This window comes from Tinamus guttatus, unplaced genomic scaffold (assembly GCF_059628265.1).
Source record: "Tinamus guttatus ecotype Peru unplaced genomic scaffold, ASM5962826v1 Tinamus_guttatus_pri_ptg000260l, whole genome shotgun sequence".
In the NCBI taxonomy this organism is placed as follows: domain Eukaryota; kingdom Metazoa; phylum Chordata; class Aves; order Tinamiformes; family Tinamidae; genus Tinamus; species Tinamus guttatus.
The window spans coordinates 3,258,377-3,264,376 of record NW_028288794.1 but is presented as its reverse complement, the minus strand read 5'-3'; positions in this window follow the sequence as shown (position 1 = coordinate 3,264,376).

Sequence of the window (6,000 nt, the reverse complement as noted above, 5' to 3'; positions counted from 1 at the left end):
ATTAACTATGATTAAGAAATGATGTCATTATTTTTTTAGCATGTAGGAAAAAAAAAAAAAGCATTTACTCAAAGGAATTTATAACTGACTGATTGTTAGAGCCCTGCCTGTTTTCCTCTAGAGAAATATACATATATATATATAGAAACAACTCTAAAAGTGGAAGAATAGTGATGAAGTCTCTTCCCTGAAGGAGATTTCACATCGCTGTCCCTTGTAGCTTGTGTCTTTTCTACGCAAGCAATGAAAAAAGCAATGAAAAGCAGTGCCCTAATGTCCCTTCTGGGACTGTGTTGGGGCACTTTCCCAGGGCGGGTGGAGGCCAATCCCAGGCAGGCGAGCAGGAGAGGCAGCCACTGCTCTCCAGGGATGAGCCAGGGAGAGGGGACAACCTGCCTCTTCCCGCTCCTGGCTCACCCAGGAGCATCATGACAGCTAAGAGCTTTCATAGAATCATAGAATCATAGAATCATAGAATGCTTAGGGCTTTATGAAGCAGTACCTCCTCACTGTCTTCTCCATATGTCTGATCTTCATTTTGCTATTTTAAACAATATGCTCCAATCATGTGAATCATGTGAATTTGCCCAAATCGCTTTGCAGAGCATCAGAACCTAGACAATGACTTTGCCACTAGTCCTGACAAGCAAGTAGTAACATTTTCTTTATAGAGTTCCAAGGCTCAAACTCATTTACTTTAGCTTGTCCCTAGTTGCTCTCCTCCTGCTTTAGAGATGAGGTACCTGGCTCAGCTTGTGCTCTGGGAGGGGAAACAGTCTCACGTTCTCAAGAGATAAGTGCCACTGAGCTTAATGGTGGAGGCTCAGAAAAAAGCTCTGTTTCAGCTTTCAGTATCTCTGAATTGCTTAACTTCACCTTGAGAAAGCAAGGGACACAATAATTTATTTCCTAATCCTTAACTTCCTAATTAAACAATTCCATTGTTTAATATTATTTATACTTGTTCTGCTTTTCTCACTCCACTGCTATTATTCCGAACAGCAGAATGCAGCCCTTTTTTTGCAAGCATGTTTTTGCAAGTAAGGTTCAGATGTATATGGCTCGGAGAGGGTGTCTCTGATGGGACTGTTCTGGCAGGTCATCTGAGAGCAGGATCCAGGCACTTTCATAAAAACTTTTTTCTTTCCTGCCCACACATTTTCTTAAAAAAATATGTGGATTTCAGATATCTATCCTTCCGTCAAATTTAAAATATAACTTTTCTTCTACAAAAGCAGGCTACAATATTTGCAGTAGCACACTTTTTTCCTTAAATTAATACATATTACAGGCTAGTATGAGACCAGAGACTGGCATGCAGCTTTTGATAACAAATCCCTATTTACAGTGTTGTATCTGCTAACAAGAATGGCCTCATTGATGCAGCTGGCGATTTATGATTGTTTTGTTACATGAGTATATTCAAACTGCAAATTACTATGGAATGTTACATCATGCTCCTCTTTACTAAATTAACACCCTTCAGCATGGCTCTTTGGATAATGCAAGGAAGGCACAAATTACAGTCTTTCCCATCGGGTATAACAAGCCGAATATGCTGTAATAAAACACCAGTCTGGAATGTATTTGGCAGATTTATGGTGATGACTATGGAAAATGCTGTAGGTTTAGAAATTTCATTTCCAGCATTCCCTTCTATTCAAGGAATACGGCTGCCCTTGGGAATTTCCTCTGGTTGGTACTAATCTTGACTACATGTACCAAAGGGAACTTGGAGCAAAATATTGGATGCGTAAAAATAAGCTTTCACAAGGGCCATAAAAAGGACGCCAGCACCACTTTCTGATTATAAGTAATTGCATTATATTTGCTATTTAGTAAGTTACGCCCATGGAAGCTTCACACAAAACCTCTTGTGGAGAGTAAGATTACTTTCGCCTGGCCCCAAGGTTGATTTATACAGGTCCTATACATGGCACAGTTTATTCTAACTTGGTAGCTGAGAATATTTGAGAGCTGTGGCGGCAACAACATGGATATCCTTGCCAAATCCCTTTTTTTCCTTAGGCATTCCAGATTGGGTGGTTGAGGAAATTTAACAGAAATTGACTTGTTGACTTTGCAGCTTCTTGCGTATTAGGAAGGGAAATGGTGTCGGAACAACTGAAATTATATTGCTCCAGACAGTGACTCTCCTAAGCAGCAGTATCCAGTTATGCCTTAGAACTGTCTGGCTGAACGAAGAGAAGCTGAATAAGCTCAAATACTTAATAAATAAATAAATAAATAAACTTAACCTATATGATTGATGCCTGAAATTCTTGAATCATGCAAACCAAAGTCATTCCATGGCTTGACTAAAACTGCTAGAAACTCAACATTACCCTTGTCTGAAATTATATTATTTATTGTTTATAGAGACTTCACTGTCACATTAGGTTATTCTTGAGCTTGAGAACATGCAGAGACTTACCACTGCAGGTCCATCTAGGGTTAACAGGAGTCTGCATGGTAAAATCTCACTCACTGCTTTGAAAATATATACTGCCTTTAATTCTTCACACACAGATGTTGGTAGGGAAAAACATCTGTTACTGCTCATATATTACAGGAAAAAAAAGAAGATTAGAGATTGGTAGAAGAGTTGCAAAATTTTGTCCTAGAATTTAAATAATTGTAATGTAAACGTGGGGCCTTCCTTCTCTGTGGCCTATGCTTTGTATTTAAAAATATATATATTTTAATACTGATTTATTGTTTAACTCTTTTCAAAATAAGGAACAACTGTTATTCTTCCAAGTGCTAAACAATTTTACAGTGAAACCATTTTAAGTTTTAAATAGTCTTCCTTATATCACTGTAAAATTTCACTAATAACAGCCGTAGTTTCATAATGCATTCCTTTCCACATGCATGTCATGAATACCAATGTACTAAATTAAGCTTTTCTGAAATAGCCTAGTGTCTTTTGAAGTTAACAGGACAACTCCAGGGTCTTGCCTTCAACATTTATCTGGATTATGTAAACAATTTATAACCAAGTAACCATGTTATTATATAACAAATGTTCTCTTTATCCCAAGTGCTGGTACCTTGATTTAATACAGCGGCTATCCATTTTGTATGTTTTTATAAATATTTAACAAAATAACTTTCCAATAATGTTCACGCTGTTTGTTTTCATAAACATTTCAATTGTTTACAATGTTACAATGTACAATGTTGTTAAATAACAACATTGTTACAATGTTGTTATTTAACTTAATAAGACAATTTTTGCAGTAAGCAAGAAATTAAACATACTTAATTACAAATATCTTCTATGAGCAAAATAAGTATTACTTTCTAGCTAATAACTTATTTGCAGAAGAAAAAACTTCCTATCTCTCCTTTATTCCTTTTTCCACCTAATGCTATTGTATTCTACTTATGGGAAGAGAAAATGGTTCCAAATAATTGAGGAAATGACATCAGCCTCAGCATTTTCTGTCCTTTCTTTCCTTTAGCTGAGTACTGTTTAAATGTGACTTTAGCACTGAACAGACGTCATCTGGACTTCTTTCATAGAAGCAGCTTGCAGACAAGCCCAGCTAGATTTAATAATGTCTATACCTCAAATTAATCCTTCAGTGATGGCTTGTCTTTGGAGAGGAAGTGGACTAGTATAGACACCTAGGAATATCTCTCAGATAAATAAGCTGCTTTTTTATTATTATTATCCTTGAGTTCCAAAACAAATGGCTCACATAGTTTTAGATTTATTCAGTATGCTTATACATTTTGATAACCTCATGCATTTTGCGGGGCCTTCTAATCCTAATAGCTTTACCTCAGAAAAAGGCACCTTCCACCTAGGCAGCAGGCCTGGTTCTAGCAGAGAAGTCTATGAAACATACTGACCTTTGTGTCAGAAAACACAGCCTGTCTTTTTAGGCTTCACTTTGATTCTCTCTATACCCTTGTTCATCACAATTTCTGTTGATAGGACCCATAATCATGTCTAATACCAACTTTGATGCAACTTGGCACCCTCTGAACATAAAAGAAGAAACGTAATACACCAGAGATCAAGAATATCTTGCACTGCCCTATTCTCTCACACATTTCATATTGCCCTTCAGAAACCAGACAGCTTTGCCACTAGCCTACAATAGCTTCTTTGTTCTTCACTCACTTCATTTAAGACTGTTTTCTCTGTCTGGTATTATCTAGAGGATTTTAAACCTTCTTTTCCTCACAGGCAACAGGAAATAAATTTGGAACCGATTAACAATTATTCTCAGTGACTTGACTTTCTTATCTAATACCAGTAAATACAGGATTGATTACATTTTATTTCTCTGAGATAAGAGAGAATAATCCTTCAGAAATGCTTGGAATAACTTCCAATAATACATGTTTTCGTACTATAGAAGTTTTGCTAGCAACTAAATCATATAGAGACACAGCAAAGACAGTAAATCAAACACATGATTTTCAAAAGTACTCAAGGGATATAAGGTTGCATCTCTAAAAAGATCACAGGAGTACAAATGTGGTTTAAAATATGTGAGAAAACTTCACCTTGTTTAACTAGAAAGGATTTGGTCTGAGGAACTGGAAGATGATGGAAGACAGCAGAATTCTTGTAGTCATACAAAACAAAATAATTATTCAGAATAAACTATCACTACTTCGCTGAAAACCCTGTATCCTTTCAAGAGATTCCTTTGACTGCCACAATCCAACCAGGCCTTTAAAATGGAGTGTCTCGCAAAGCTCTTCCCCATTCAGTCTTTGTTTACTTTAAGGTCCTGGTTACCAGAATTTCTTCAGAAACATCTTGTTGTGCAAAGCTCTTCTGTCGGGTTGTGAAAGAGAACCCTCCTACTGTGCTAAACTGAGACCAAAACCAGTATAAGGGGAAAGAAGTCAAGGGGAAGGAAGCTTATCTTGAATTTACCTACTGCTTAAAAAGAAAGCATTCTTGCGAATCCAATGAAAAAATTCAAGTCAAATACGATATGGTACTAGATTTTTTACACTTCTCAGCTCCTAGTCTCATTTGCAGTTTATGTTCCTGAGACTAATTAAAACAAGAACTCAGTGAATTTATTTACTCCTTAACAAACCATGCAGATTCCCCCTGTTGCAACTGAACCACAAACCAATAATGATCTTGCAGATTTTGCTTGTTATTCATCACTGTTCAGTGACACTTGTCCAAACAAATTACTATGCCTGGATTATCTGAACTGTAAGGCTAATATCTGCACATATAATTATGTGACAGATCACTCAAATCACATGTCATTTAGACATTGCTATTTCTACTTCATCAAGCTGAGCATACCTGGAAATTATTTACTTTTACAATATCTAAGTGAGAAAACTAAGATTAAACTCCAGTTTTCTTTTTCTTCTTTTGTGACAGAAGTAAACTAGCTAACTGGAGCTAACTAGCTACTTTGGCATTATATGCAGACCTCAGATTTCAAAGCTCATTCTGTTTCAAGTGAGTTGCAGAACAAAATTTTCATTTCCTTTTCCTTGACATACAGACCTCAATAGGTGAGACATGAATGGCTTGACGCTGTACCTGTACATGGTCTACAGAGACAGATGTCACTTTGACTTGCTTATACGGAGGAATACACTTGCATTGCGTAGGGAGGAATTACTACATCCTTCCTTAATAGCATGCTATTTTGGACACCTGTTTCACACCTGGGCTGAAGCCACTTGCCTTCATATTAGGTTGAAGACTCATAGGTAATTCTGTTGATGAACCAAAATAAGAATGTATTTCCCATCTCACTACACTTGTCCTGCCAAAAAAAGGCCCATACACCTGGGTTATTGGTACAGGATCTTCAAATGACTTGAACCCTGGGAATCCCAGAGAACAGCTTCCTCTCGTACTCCCAAGCAAAATTCAGGACAGAGAAAGGTGAGGACCTAGATAACCATTAGCTCTCTGCCACAAAATAATATCCCAAAATATTGTTTCACTGATGAATGGCTAAAGTCTTTTTGGTGCTTAATCATTTCTTATTTTCA